The sequence below is a fragment of the Amborella trichopoda genome, chromosome 9, assembly GCF_054954075.1.
Source record: "Amborella trichopoda isolate Santa Cruz 75 chromosome 9, AtrichopodaSantaCruz75HAP2 v2.0, whole genome shotgun sequence".
Lineage (NCBI taxonomy): Eukaryota > Viridiplantae > Streptophyta > Magnoliopsida > Amborellales > Amborellaceae > Amborella > Amborella trichopoda.
Genome location: NC_142344.1, coordinates 8,575,319 through 8,590,987, shown reverse-complemented (window position 1 = coordinate 8,590,987; position 15,669 = coordinate 8,575,319).

Here is a 15,669-nt window from a genome sequence, read left to right as displayed (position 1 = left end):
GATTTAGGAATTAAGTTTTTTTTTTTTACCAAGGTTCTAGAAATTCATTAAATACTGAAAAGGTGATTACACCGTTAGAAACAGTAAAAGAAGAGATTAAACACCTTTTTCTGCCGATGCATCAGCGATGTTATTAACGTTGCAGTAGACATGGGTGAAAGAAACAGAGACAATCCACAACATCCAAAATTGCAACCAAAGCGATCGCAATTACCAATGCAACAACAATTTAGGAATTAAGTTATTAATTTTATATTGGGTGGTACTTATGTACACGGTTTGTATGAGTCCTTGGACTCGTGTAAAAAATATAATAAAAATATTTTTTCTATAAAATATAATGATTAAAATACCTCTTGAAAATTTTAGGAGTATTTTGGTCATTTTATTTTATTAGAAATATTTTTTTATATTTTTTTTGTTAGTGCGAGTTTAATAGAAGATTGGACGTCCAAAATTTGGTATAGAGAAGCAAACATTATTGAGATTGGGGTAATCTTAGCCCTCCATTTAGAATGGACAGTTGACCTTCCTCTCCAATTGGTCACACGAGCAAGTTTGAATGGACTTGCCCGAGTAACGTACAAGCCCGAAAACATTGATATATGGTTTGAAATAAAGAGGGTTACAAACTAGACTATAAATAACATACAAAGTCTAAAAAGGATAGAAAATGATATAAAAGATGGATTTAGAAAAAATTGATATATGTTTTAAAATATTAAACAAGAGTAAAATATAAAAGAGAATACTATGCTCCCAAGGGTGATGGTATGTCTACTCCCTCGATCAAAAACCCTACTTGGGAGATTTTTTTTTTATCTTAACTTTGGGGAGCCAACTAAGAATAGTTAGATGCAAAGTCTCAAAATAAAATTTTTTGAAAATAAGTTTTCTAACACTTAGATCTCCTCTAACAATTGGATAGGTTTCTATTCATATCATTATTTTTAAGCTCATTGATGGTGCAATTAGGAATTATTTTATTGAGCTTAATATTGGGTTGAAGAGGTTACATTCCCAAATTTTGGGGTCATAAAATTAAGGACCCGGTTTCTATGCGGCCAAGCCTGTATATGTAGAAATGCAGTCATATAAATCTATATTTGAGATGGACTTTTTTATTTAATTTTTAAGGATATGTAATCTTTAACATGGAGATCATGAATATAAAAAAATAAATAAAATTTAAAAAGTAGAAGTAATAATTTTAGTAAGAAAATATTTGGACCGTTAGTTTCCATTGTTTTTAGTTGGAACACCTACTTTCATCCATCTTTAAGATGGATGCTTTACACTTTCTAGACCATATATGTAGAAATGTGGTCAAGCGGCATGAAATAATTTTCTTAAAATTAATCTTAGATTGGGTTTTACTTAAGGGAGTAAATACACAGTGTACTGTACTCCCATGAGAGTATAATATCTTTTTGCACATAAAAGTAGGGCATATAACAAGAGTATCTTATAAATCATCGTAAAAATAAATAAAAATAAAAATAAAAGTAAAATAAAAACCATTACATGTATGAAATATTTGTAAATTGATTTTAAAAAAAGTATAATTTTTATTATTTTTTATGAATTCTTATTCTCGAGAGTTTGTCCTTGAGTACTCGGCTCAGCCAAGAGTCCAAGTAACTTAAGACTGAGCTGGTTAATTGTGTTAGAGCTCTAAAATTGCCAAGGAAAATGAAAGTATTTTCTTCGGAAGGAGCAATGTTCAAGGAAAATGAAAGTATTTTTTATGAATTCTTATTCTCGAGAGTTTGTCCTTGAGTACTCGGCTCAGCCAAGAGTCCAAGTAACTTAAGACTGAGCTGGTTAATTGTGTTAGAGCTCTAAAATTGCCAAGGAAAATGAAAGTATTTTCTTCGGAAGGAGCAATGTTCTCAACACATGGAGATTGAATCATAATCGACCATTGGAAAATGTTTATATAAGGTTGCAAGTTTAAAATGTGGAATTAAAGATGCGTCTCAAAAACTCATTAAAAAATATTGTTTTAATATTAAAAACCGTCTGATTCATCTCAACATCGAGGTGTATAAATATGAAAAAAGCAAAAAGATTTTTGAGTCCCAAGAATACTGCATCTTGAAACACATTAACTTGAAGCATGTCCTTAATGAAATTTGAATAGTCTACAATCAAAATATACTCAATTAGACTGCCGTATTTATTGGATAGAGCTCCTTCTCAGAGACTTCATCTTCTATCGCTTGTATTGACCCACGTGTATTCATGTTTCTCTTTACTTAAAACTCTGGTGTTATCGAGGCCAACCTATGGAACAACTTCTTTGATTTGCCTCTCGAATTTAATATTTTTTGTTTCACGGGTTGTTTGAAACTGTTCTATGACATAGAGTTACGGTACTCACCTGAGCACAGTTAAAAGAGGGGGGGATTGAACAAGGGGATTTTCTCAACATATTTTGCTCTAGTCCCTGAGAAATCCTCTATTACTGGTTTGAATGATGTCAGACCAATTAATTTTTCTTACAAGTCTCTATAAAATTATCTCAGGTTCTAGTGGAGAGATTTAAATTGATGCTTTTTTTAATAATTTTAGGTCCACAGTCGGCTTTCATCCAAGATGAATTAATCACATACATTATTCTTATAGCTTGGGAATGCATCCATTCTAGAAAATTGATGAAGAACTTGGTGTTTTGATAAAGTTGGATATGAAAAAAGCATAAAAAAAGGTGGATTGGGATATTATTCATGAGACAATGTTGTGCATTGGTTTTAGAGAACGGTAGAGCGGTTGGATCAATGGGTGTCTCTCTAATGCTTATTTATCTATTTTACTAAAGGTAACCCTAAATGATTATTTAGAGCAACTAGAAACAATAGACAAGGTGATCTTCTCTCTCCTTTCTAATTTATTTTAGTTACAAAAGGATTTAGCATAATGTGGAGGTGCATGGAAAATACGGGTAGATTTTGTGGGTTTGAGATTTTTATTAATGAATTAAGTATTTCACATCTTCAATATGTAGATGACATCTTAATTTTTTGTGACACAAAAGTGGACCATATCTTTAGTATTAACAAATTTTTTAGGTGTTGTGAGGTGGCTTTGGGTTTGAAAGTTAATTTTGAAAAAAACACATTGATTAGGTTACCTGTAGATATCTAATAAGCTATTTTGCATCCTTTATCAACGGCAAAGCGGAGCAATCCCCAATTAAATATCATGGGCTACTTATTTGGGATTCAAGATAGCCTAAAGAGACTTGTAATGCCATTTTTCAGAGTACACTTGAAAGATAAAATTATTGTCTTTAGGGAGGGGAGATGACTTTATTTGAATCGTCCATGGAAAAATTACGCATTTATCAAATGTCCGTCATGTCTATGCCAAGTTCGGCTCTCAAAATGATTGAAAGATTGATAAGAAATTTCCTTTGGGATGAGGAGGATAGATATCACCTTGTGGGTTGGGATAGGCTTCTTACTCCTAAGAGGGAAGTAGACATTAAGCTTGAAGTCTCGAATAAAGCCTTATTAGCCAAATTGCAGTAGAAATGTTGTCAGATGGATGATGATGCAGAGGAAGGCTATAACAATAGAGGTGGTACTCAACAATCTTCCTTATGAAAAGGTATCTCATGGTGTAAATCTATTATTGTGATGAACAGATGATCGGTAAGGGGCATAAGGTGTCCAAATTGCAGTAGAAATGTTGTCAGGTGGATGATGATGTAGAGGAAGGCTATAACAATAGAGGTGGTACTCAACAATCTTCCTTATGAAAAGGTATCTCATGGTGTAAATCTATTATTGTGATGAACAGATGATCGGTGAGGGGGATAAGGTGTCCTTTTGATTCCACAAATGGATTGGCAATAGACCTCCAAAGTTTCAGTGCTCAGATCTTTCTGCAATAGTAGCTGGGCCTTTGGCTAAGGTGAATAACTTGTTGCAGCAAGTTGGTCCCAAGAGGATTTGAAATATTTGTGCGTTTACAATACAGATCTCAAAGTTCTTTATCTTACGACTTACTGATTTGTTAAAGGAGTTGGAGAGTGTTTATCTTTCCAATGTGGTTTATGATGAGAATGTTCGGGAGGTAGAGTGATGGTTTGTTCTCGGTAAGTCAGCACACCAGTTTGACAAGCACAGTCGGGGGCCCAAGGCTAACGAAGATTTCAAAGTGGTCTATTCCCATTGAGGTGCAAGTTTTTTTTGTGGATTGTAATGCTAACTATTGACAATTTGAAAAAAAAAAAAAAAAAAGGGTAAAATTCTAATTAATGTTTATTTAATGTACAAGGGGGAGGATGAAATCAGGTATTATTTGTTTATGCATTGACCTTTCTGCTTATGATATTCGTATATGGGCCTTCCGTAAGATGGGGGTCTCAGTGATGTTGTCGAGACATCATAGGGATATAATTGAGCATTTGAATTTGCTTAAACTGCCTAAGACAAGGAGAATGATTTGGAAAAAAATTTGGGTGCTTTGTCATAATAGGAGATTTAAAAAAAATGAAATAGAAGAACTTTTGATGGTATAAGCCTGAATGGAAACTTGGTTAAAGAGAAGATTTTACATCCACTATTGAGTTGGCTTTTTGTTTCTAAAAAAAGATAATGGTGTATCAAGGGTGGATGTATTGGTGAATTTGGCAAATTTAACAAATCAATGGATTCCAAAGATTAGATGCCTCCTTGATCAGGACGTATAAAGTTAAATTTTGATGGGAGTTCTTTTAGAAATCTCGGACCTACCGGAGTAGGAAGATTCTTAGGGATTCTGAAGGGAATATGATTTTATGTTGTTCTGTACCATGTGGATGCATAATGGCAAATCAGGCCGAACACCTCTTTTGCGGGGCTTAAAGATTGTAATGAACAAGCAAATTGGGGATATTTGATAATTGAGGAGGACTCACTCAATGTGATTAATTGGTGCAAAAAGGAGTATATTTTGCCTCGGAACTCCGTTTTCTTTGATTGAAAAACATGGATATTTGTTACTCTTTCGATACTTCGTTTCCACATGTCAATAGCGAACTACCGGTCTGGCTTGAATAGGGGTGTTTCTACTTGAATAGGGGTGTTTCATCTTGAATTAATAAAATTATTAACATTGTCACACAAAAAAACAGAAAGAAGCAACCTCTGGTTCATTGGTAATCAAACAAATTATTCAATAATTTCTAAAGTTTGAAAATAAATAATACAAAACCGCAGCCGTGAACATGTGAGTCGCGAGCAGAAGAGACATAGGTTAGAGAGAGAAAGAGAAAGAGGAGCTCGTCTGCAAAAAAATATAAAGAAAGCTTCAGGAGCGGACCGGCCGTACCGGTGCAGAATGGAGGAAAAGCTTTTCAAAAGGAAACCCAGTCCATCCACCCACAATAAATACCCGTAAAAGTCACAAAAAAAGCAATAAATAAATAAACGTAAGGTGGTATCGCACATATTTGTCTTGTATTTTATGTTCCTTTGCTTTTCTCAAAGGAAAGCCTGCGATACTCGAGGAGACGCAAACACGCACACAGAGAGAGACCAAAAAGAGGAATAAGCATATCATATGACATCCCCTAACTAGTTCTCTCTCTCTCTCTATACTATTTTTCACGGCTTATTTAACTGATAACGAGGAGAGAGAATATTTTTTAGATATTTAATCAGGGTTTCTTGGACTGTTTGGCGAGAGCCAGTGCAATATACCTCAATCAATCTGTCAGTCTAGACTCTAGAGAGAGAGACAGAGATCTTCAAACTGCATATGCGGCTGCAAATTAGGAATCATTCCTTACATAACCAATTGTTTACATGAGAAGTAGTAGGGGTATGAAAAGAGCAGGAGTTGTTTGTTTAATCTTAAGACAAGTAGAGAGAGAATATAGTCTATTGATGCAAGAGATGAGAGAGAGAGAGAGGCGTGTATCCTACAGGGTGGGTCAAACCCTTGGGATAACAAAAAATGAGTCAGGATACGTAGTCGTAAGCTTAAGGCTGAAGGTTTTTAACTTTGCATGAAAAGGAAAACTGTTGAGAACATGGCAAATAAAAGGCAAAAGGAAAAGGAATGGCGATGAAAAGCGTCCTACTAAAAGTCCGGTGGGGAGAATAAAGAATGACACGAGAGTGGACGTGGTCTACGAGCTTCTCCTAAGAGAGAAAGATTTTCCAAATTTGTGTGGCTTTACTCATTTTGAGGGATATTATTAGAAGGGCTTTTGATTGTTAGGGTTCGAGAAGTATTTTTCTCTTCCATGTCACTTATTGAGAGGGCGGATAAGACAACATTCTCTCTCTTCTTAAAACCTCAACCGACCTGGACCCGACCTACAGACCAAACCTGAGTCCAAGAATTGGACCCGGTGGGTCGGGTCTGGGTCCAAATATTAGACCGGAACACTATTCGGATTTGGGTATGGATCCATGTAGATCCGACCTGAATAGTGCTCTTATATAAATAATAATATATAATATTTCAATAATATTTAAATAAATATAATTATTAATTTTAATGATAATATTTTAAAATAATGGGTGCGGTTTGTAATGAGCCGAGGCTCCAAACATTGAAATAAGAGCCCTCCTCCAAATAGTGTCGAGAAATATAATTTCACTATTGGAAAGTTTTGTGATAGCCTCAAATTATATTTTCATCTTTAGTTGTACAATTTAAAGCTTACAAAATAGTGTAGATCGAGCATATCTATGAAAACTTGAAAATCTTGAAAATTGACGGTTTAAAAATACGTTATAAGATGAATTATTTCTAAAACTTGAAATCTATTTTTTTCTCATTCCATACATCTTGATGTCGAGATGATCAATTTAATGATATTTGGGCATCAAAACAATTTCTCCTAGTGAAAGTTTTGAGGTAGGCTCTAATTTGATTGTTTAGAGCCTAGGCTCTATATAAACTTTTCCCTTAAATAATACATGTATATATTCTGTATATATTTAACATAATATTTAAATATGTACCTTTTTTTTACTTTTCAATTGGGTCTGGGTCCTATAAATTTTTTTCAGGTCCGATCAAGAACCTATACCTGACCTAACCTGACCCGTTGCCACCCCTACTAAAAATGTAGTATGAATAATCTCTATTGACTGTAAATTTATCCTTGTTTGACTTTTTTTTTCTTTTGGGAAATTCAGTGGAGAAGTCAGGATCCTACCTATTTTTTCAAGAATGCTACCACCACGACCCTAGCCTTTTTTTTGAAATCTCGTTTACTCACTAAAGTTAAGAGTTCTTAATATCAGACCGGACCATAATATCATCTTATCATATTGTGATTGCCCTTGATGAATTTGTTATTGTCTCTTATCGGTCAAAATCAATGTTTGACTTCTCTGATTAGTGACAACTAAATTATTAGGCCAACCATTACATTACATGATTATTTTTAGGAAATTTATTGATATATATATATATATATATATATATATATATATATATATATATATATATAGGAAAAAGTTGAGATTAAACCCACTAGCTCATATGAACATATGAGCCAAATGACCCAGATTGAATCTAGGCCGATCTGACGATCAAGGATGTTTGGTAGTGCTTGAATTTTAATTATTTTTATACAAATCTAAATCATTTGAAATTTTAGGTGTGTGCTTTTCTCATTAAGACACACCTAATAATAATATAAAAAAATTATTCGCTAAAACAAAATAACCAAAATACCCCTCAAAACTTTTTGAGGTTATTTTGATCAATTTATTTCATGTAAACTATTTTTTTTGATATTTTTTGAATATTCATGTATTTTTTATGAACACACATCTAAAATTTTAAGTGAATTGGATTTGTAGAAAATAAAATAAAATTCAAACACTACCAGACATCTATGATCGTCTGATCGAGTCAGATTCAATCTGGACCATTGGGCTCATATGTTCATATGAGCTAGTGGCCTAATCTAAACTTCATAACCCTTCAAATTACAAAGGTTCAAGATAGAGAGAGTTGTGAATGTATTAATTTTGTAGTCTATTTTTTTAAAAAAATTATTTTCATGGGGCAATTTTGTAAATATTATTAAAGACAAAATAAACTTTTGTGATATCCTTGAGAGGTAAAGTTGAAATTTTAACTAAATGATAATGGCACTCTATAAATAAAATTTTAGGATACTGACTTCCAAAATGCCATTATATTTTTGTAAAAATTTTAAACTTACTTTTGCTTAATGGTAAAGTTACCTACTTAAATAAATTTTTAATAAAAAAATAATGATTGTTTTGATAAATACATCTATCATAACCCCTTTTAACTTGAACCTTTGTATTTTGAGGGGTTGTTAACTCTAGACAAACATCTATACATCTATATGTATATATATTCAACTATTCCAAATTATAAGGATGTATGCTTTGGTATAACTTTCAGATTATATCAAAAAATATACGTAATTCATCTGTTCAAGTAATGGTTGATCTGTTCAAGTGCATTTTGAAAAATTTTCCTTCTATGCGCTTTTATCTATGAACTTTTTCTACTTCTTTGTGTTGCTCATCTTCTAGGTATCTTTTATTTCCTGAAGCCCTTTCTTTCTCTCTTTTGCCAAAACTCCTAGAAATGACAAATTCATCTAGGTGACAAAAAAATCCTGAAAATGACATTCACATCTAAGGAGCCAAAAAGCTCTTAGATGCAATTTGCATCATATTTCGTACTTCCGTGGGTGTATATTATCATTTACTCCCTCAGGTAAAATACATATTGAGGATACTTTTTAAATCTCATAATTTAGAGATGCCATCTCTACGACCCATAGAATAAGCTCAACAAAAAAAATTTATAAAATAAACTCTTTATGTAGTAGTAAAAATTGATTCCTCAAAATTTAATAGAGTGCTCCAATATTTGTTAGGTTAGATCTGTCACATAATGCAAAATTCATATTTTTTTCTTTTAAAAATAATCATCAAATAGTTTTTAGATGGTTTCAAAAAAATAAATCAATGTAGCTTGGTGATTTGACCAACGGAGTAGAGGTGCAATATCCTCCAACGGGATCATAATATATGATTAGTACGCAACCATACACCTTGCCTACTCAAGCTCATGTCTGGTATTGATAGCACTGCTCAACTATCATTTATCTCCACACTTTCTAAAACCATCCTTTCCTCGCGACTGTCCTTTTTCTTCGAGGAAACCTACCTTTGCACGTTTCCGTTTCCTCATGACTGTCCTTTTTTTTCGAGGAAACCTTTGCACGTTTCCGTTATATTTTGGGAGGCTTACGCCCCATAGAAACTGTCTACTCGAGATAATCTTTAGCCGGTCCTGACATAAGGTTAAAATTTTATCTCTCCCAGAGTGATATCTCACTGATGGCTCGGCCCCTGCGCCCTCTACCTAAACTGCGCTTTAGATTCTCATTTTTCTCACTACTAAACATGCTTACTCTCTCTTAGATCTTGCACGCACCCAAAAAAGCTCCAATCTAGTATAACTTGGAGTCTCTCCCTATCTCTAAAAGCGATTTGTCCCTAGGTAAACTCTATCTAAGGGTGGTTTTCGTATTTAGGAGCTAGACAAATGAAAAAAAAATGTGAATAATATATTTATTCTTGTGTTAAAGTATTCCATTGCTCATAAAAGCTCGAATTTTGAAAAAACTCCCTTGAAATATAGATGTTTCTACTGCCCATGCTTCCCTTCTGGGATCGAAATTTGGATCAGCATGGCTTTTGACTTCTTCACCCGAAACATGGGTTCGGATCTAGAGAGGGTGAAGACAACCTTTCTGCCCATGCACATGGTGTATATGGTGTTTTCAGATCCGGATTGGTTGTGCAAATCGGCCTTCTGGAAATTTGGTCCAAATTAGTGAACTAGCAATCCCAATCAGTGAACATGACCGATTATCTAATGTGAGAATCGGCATAAAAAAATTAGATCATCATTGTCATCATCATCATCCGAGCTTTATTTTAACTAATAAGGGTCGACTAAATAAATCGTTTTGCCATTTCGATATAGCATACTTAAATCAAATCATGAGTCATAATATCTTTTCTTTCTAATTCCATCTATCTCCTTTTGGGCATTCCTTTGTCTTTTTAGAACCTTCCATTTAAACCAAATCGCCCCTTCTAACCGGTGTTATTCTAGATTGACACTACATATGGCCAAATAACCTAAGTCTACTTTCCTTTATCATTGGAACCACCCTTGAATAGGGGTAGCAATGGGCCGAGGGGCTCGACCTGGCCCGGTCAACCTGGCCCTAAAAAACTAAGGCTTGGGCCACTTAATTCGTCCTAAGGGCCAAGCAACTGCGGCCCCACCCAACCCTATTTTTCTTACTTTTTTCTCCCTTTGCCTGCCTTGGCCCTAATTGGGCTAGGACCGGGCTTTGAAGGGGCTTCTTTGGCCAAGCCAAGGTTGGGCTAGCCCAATGGGGACTAGAGTCGAGCTAGGGCTAGGATTGGAGCTTGACCGTTGCTAGCCCTAGCTCTACGTTCCATCAAATATATTCCTTCTGAATTTCTATTAATTAATCGACGGGATCAGCCGGCAAATTTTGAAACACATGCATATAGCAAAACCATGTATACAATTCGGAAGTATTTACATGTTTATTTACTTATTTATTTTCTTTATATCAGAATTTTTATCTTTACATTAACTTCTTTCTTTTATTACGATATTAAAACTTTCGTAGTCTTCTTTCCCCTTAATCACTTACTAATTACAATATTTTTGTTTCTTCATTATTTGGATGCAGTTTCTATAAGGCCTAGGCCTTATGAAAAAGAAGCAAAACCTCAACCTGGAAATCGTGTCAGGAAAACACTTTTGGTATAGAAATATCTAAGATGACTTTAAAGTCTATTCCTACGAGCAATTATGAAATTCGTAGTCCACAGGCATCCACCAACACTCGAGAATAGATCGTCTACATAATACATTACAATATATACTACTCATAAGTCTTAAAATTTTATTTTTTTTAAAGGTTTTTCGATACTATTTGAAGGTAAGCTCCAATTTGATTGTTTAAGGCCTAGGCTCTATACAAACCGTACCCTTTTCGAATTGAGGTGAGGCTTTACTTTCGTCCTGTATTTTGCAGCAAAACCGTTGTCCTCCAACTTTCAGGTGTTTGCTCTTGGCACATGCGGTCTTCAATAGTAAAGGCATGAAGTGCATAGTGACATCAGGAAAAGACAAAAATACCCTTATCTTATAAGAAAAAGAGCTAAAATAGTCTTTTGCTTCATTACCATTTACATTTAATATTCATTCTTTTTTATGAGCATGTGAGGGGTGTATCATATATGTAGAAGAAAAAAGAGTGCTCCACCTGCAATGCTCTACTTTATTATTATTTTATTTTGCCGTATTTGCAGGTTCAACTTTGTCAGGCTAGAACCGTCACATCTAAAAGAAGGGATAATTTCGGTAACAGAGACCTATTTTTAGTCAAATTAGGATGCAGCTACACTCCCGCATGCCTGAATCTCTTTCTTTTAAATGACAAAACAAACTTTTTTTTTTTTTCTTTTTTGTTGTTTTTGATACAATTTCTATTATATCCTCGTCCTTTCCAAGAGGTTCTTCTTGGCCGAAGGACGAGCATATGAAAAAAAAGTTCCATCCTTTCTAACTGTGGGTTCAATATCTAATGACATGCTAATCAGTTTCACACTCACATAACTATCCAACCTTGATCTCTCTCCCTTCTCCTTTTGTGGGGTAAGGGATCGTTTCATAGGAGGATGAGTTATGTTGGGGATCGCTTTGTGTTGTGCTAAAAATCTTATTATTTTCGGAGGAACTGGAGCTACATCTCCTTTCTATTTTCATTCAAGAGTTCTTATGTGTTTCTTTTTATCCCCACATTAAGGAGTTACCCTTATTTATACCTATTATAGGTGGTGTAGCGATGCAACAAAAAAAAAATTTAAAATTAAAATACAATAAATAATGAGATAATATATCATTTCTCAGGGTCTGTAAGGGAATCTACCCCAACGAGAGAATATACATTCTATCAGGGTCTGAGAGGGAATCCATCTTTACGATCTCTTCACAGGATCTCAACACAAATTCTTTTTTCACATAACCATATCTCTAAGAGGGAACTCCTCCCTTTAAATATATAACATAAGTAATTAGAAAACTCCTACAAAATCCTAGTCGTCCATTCCATTTTATTCTAACCACTCATTATGAAATTAAAATTAAATGATTGACTCTATCCCTAATAAAATAAGAAATAACAAAAATTTCTAAACCCTAATAACCTAAAATAGAAGTCCACTAAAAATAATTCTTAAAAATCTCCAAAATATAATCCTGAATTAAAATCCATAAAAAAAAACCCAAATTAGATCATCCCATGACCACGTCAATCTCCTATGGTTGGAAAAACCTCGTTCTCGAATTTTGAAGAGGGCTAAAATGAGATCTACATCAAATCCACATCCTTCTTTTGCCTTCTTCTCATTTGGCTCTAAAAGTATGAATAGTTGTGAAAATACCTCAAGAAATGGATCAAAGTATGTAGATGGAGGCATAAATGTAGGTATCTTAAACTCAACCATCCTTTCATCATTTAAGGGCTTTATAATTGACATTGTTCTCTCCAAAATCGGGCTTTATAATTGACATTGTTCTCTCCAAAATCGAACGCCTTGTCTGAGATAGAATTTTCCACATGATTTTCAACATAGATAAGAAGCTTTTCCACAAGATTATCCACATGGAGAAGAAGCTTGATCTCAAGAATATCCATTTATATAGGAACAAGATGAAAGCCACCACCTTTACCATCATTGCCTTAATCTCCGATGCTAGTCTCCAGATTCCATTTACATGCAAAGCTTAGCGACATAGATAAGAAGCTTTTCCACATGGAGAAGAAGCTTGATCTCAAGAATATCCTTTTTGATAGGAACAAGATGAAAGTCACCTCCTTCACCATCATTGCCTTAATCTCCAATACTAGTCTCCAGATTCCATTTACATGCGAAGCTGAGCGACCTCTTACGCAAGCTCATCTACTCTATCAGCTAAAGGCATGAGTTTTTCTACTTTCTCCATTAGGGTTTAAACTGCTTTAGTCAATAACCACAACTTTAATTTTTTGAGAGACGTCTCTTTTGAAATCATTGAAACCTGCTCTAATACCAATTGATGCAAATAAAATAATTAAAATAAATACACAATAAATGGTAAGAGAATATACCATCTCTCCCTTTAAATACATAACTTAAATAACTAGAAAACCTTAAAAAGCTCCTACGAAATCCTAGCCGTCCATTCCATTTAATCCTACCCACCCATTATTAACTTAAAATTAAATGACTAATACTACTCCTAACAAAATAAAAAATAACAATAATTATTAAACACTAATAACCTAAAATAGAATACCACTAAAAATAATTTTTAAAAATCTCCAAAATATGGTTAATTAAAATTTATCATCTCATGATTGCGCCAGGTAGTAAGTATTCTTCCATTTACTAAGCTCTTACTATCCCTAGATTGGTAAGGCAAATCGTTCAGTTAAAAATATGTGTCAGACTATTAGATTGGCGATTAGGCTCAAGTTTAGATTGGCCTAGATCGGTGATCCAAAAAATGTTTAATATAAATAAAATAAAATAAAAATTTAAATAGAGATTTACTGGATAATAATTTAGAGGGGACATGAAAAAACAAAAGATAAACTAAAAAAATTATGAAAGTTACATAAAAGGGTCGTACGGGTGGGGACCCATATCATCCCAGCACCAGTTCGGTCCCTGGTATATTCCTATCTTAGACCGTCCAACCACTGAGTTTTAAAATACTTCTCACATCAAACCATGATGCAGTTTAACATTTTCTAACGAAACTTTTTTTTCTCCCCGAGGATTATCCTAATGTTCCCCCTTCCCTCTGTGTGTGTCTCTCTAACTCATATTATATTATAAGATTATCTATTTTCGTACAAATCACAAAGCTTAACACGTAACTTCAAGAATTGCAGCAAAATATCATAATACATAAAATACTGATAAAAGAAAACAATTGGTAGACTATTAATTTTGATTCATAATTGCCTATAGCTATTAGATGTGCACAAAGTATGATAAAATTTCCTTTGAACTTTGGGACTTATAATCGATTGTAAAAGCAAAGCTGTAAATTTCTTATCCAATGATAAATAGTAACTATGACATTGATCTACCAAATATAATAATTTTCCATCTTTTTTTTTTCCTTTTTTTTTTTTGTGAAACTTTGAGTTTTATAATCGAATGTACAAACACTGCTGTAAACTTCTTATCCAATGATACAAAGTAACTATGACATTGATCTACCAAATATAACATGTTTCCTTCTTCTTTTTTTCCTGTTTTTTCTTTTGGGTGAGTCAAAGTAACTATGACATTGATCTACCAAATTTAATATGTTTCTTTCTTCTTCTTTTTTTTCCAGTTTTTTCTTTTGGGTGAGTCAATTGGGAGATGTCCCTTACTTTTGACAGGAATTGATAGGACATAGGTTGCAATTTGTCAAGCGCTAACCAATTAAGGTGGGGCGCTTTTCTTATATATAGTTTTCCTTTAGAATTTGCTTTTTTTTTTTATTTTTTTTATTTTGAAGTGGAGTAAATACTTGTGGTTTCTATAAGGTTGCAACATTAAACAATCCACTTAAGGCGCACCTCCAAAATTTATCATAACATGTAGTTTTGGTGGAAAACATTCTTAGGATTATCCCAAAATCTATTTCATATCTAATTATAAAATTTTAAACTCAAAAAATGGTTAAAATCAAGTAGATCTACAAACATATGAAAATCTTGAAATGGACGGTCTAGATAATGTGTTGCAAGATGCACTATTTAGGGACTCAAAATATCATTATTTTTTCATGTTCATACATTTTGATGCCAAGATGATCAATTAGAGGGTTTTTCAATATTAAAAAGGCTTTGCCGTTAGATTTTTTAGGTGCATTTTTATTTCTACATTGTAAGGTTGCAACCTTTTATATAAAATTTTTCCAAGGAAAAGTGGGGTGGACTATTATACCTCTGTAAAGATTTGTAGTTTTGTAGCATAAGGTTATTTGGGCAGTGACTAATGCAATGGTTGTATCATAGTATAATGCAACCACACTTCTCGAAAACCATGTTTGTGGAATTTGTATGACCCAAAATTTTGCACATACACTCTATTCATCTCAATAATGAATCCCAAAAAAAAAGTTCAATTTGAACCCTAGATATGGTTAAAATGAGTCATCTCCAACAATGAATCTAGACCATTCATTTGGTGAAATTCAAGATCTTATCCTTTACAAACTCAAAATCTTTTTTTTTTTTTTTTTTTAACATTGTTCATCTAATGATAAGAAAGTCATCTAAAAAAATAAGAAAAAATAAATAAAAAAAAATCATTCTAAGGCCTAGATCTAAGCATCTTATCAAAATGAACAGCCTATGTTAATTGGGCTAACGGTTATGTTATTAATTTTTATTTTTTTTTGTGGTTGTTCATTAGAATGAAAAGAATGTATATTCTAAAATTTGGATAAAATAAATGGCCCTAACATGGCTTTTTAAGATTGTTACATTATACTATGATACAACCGTTGCAAGAAATTTTAAAATTTATTGCAAAGTACATTTTAAGTTCCTTTGCAATTTACACA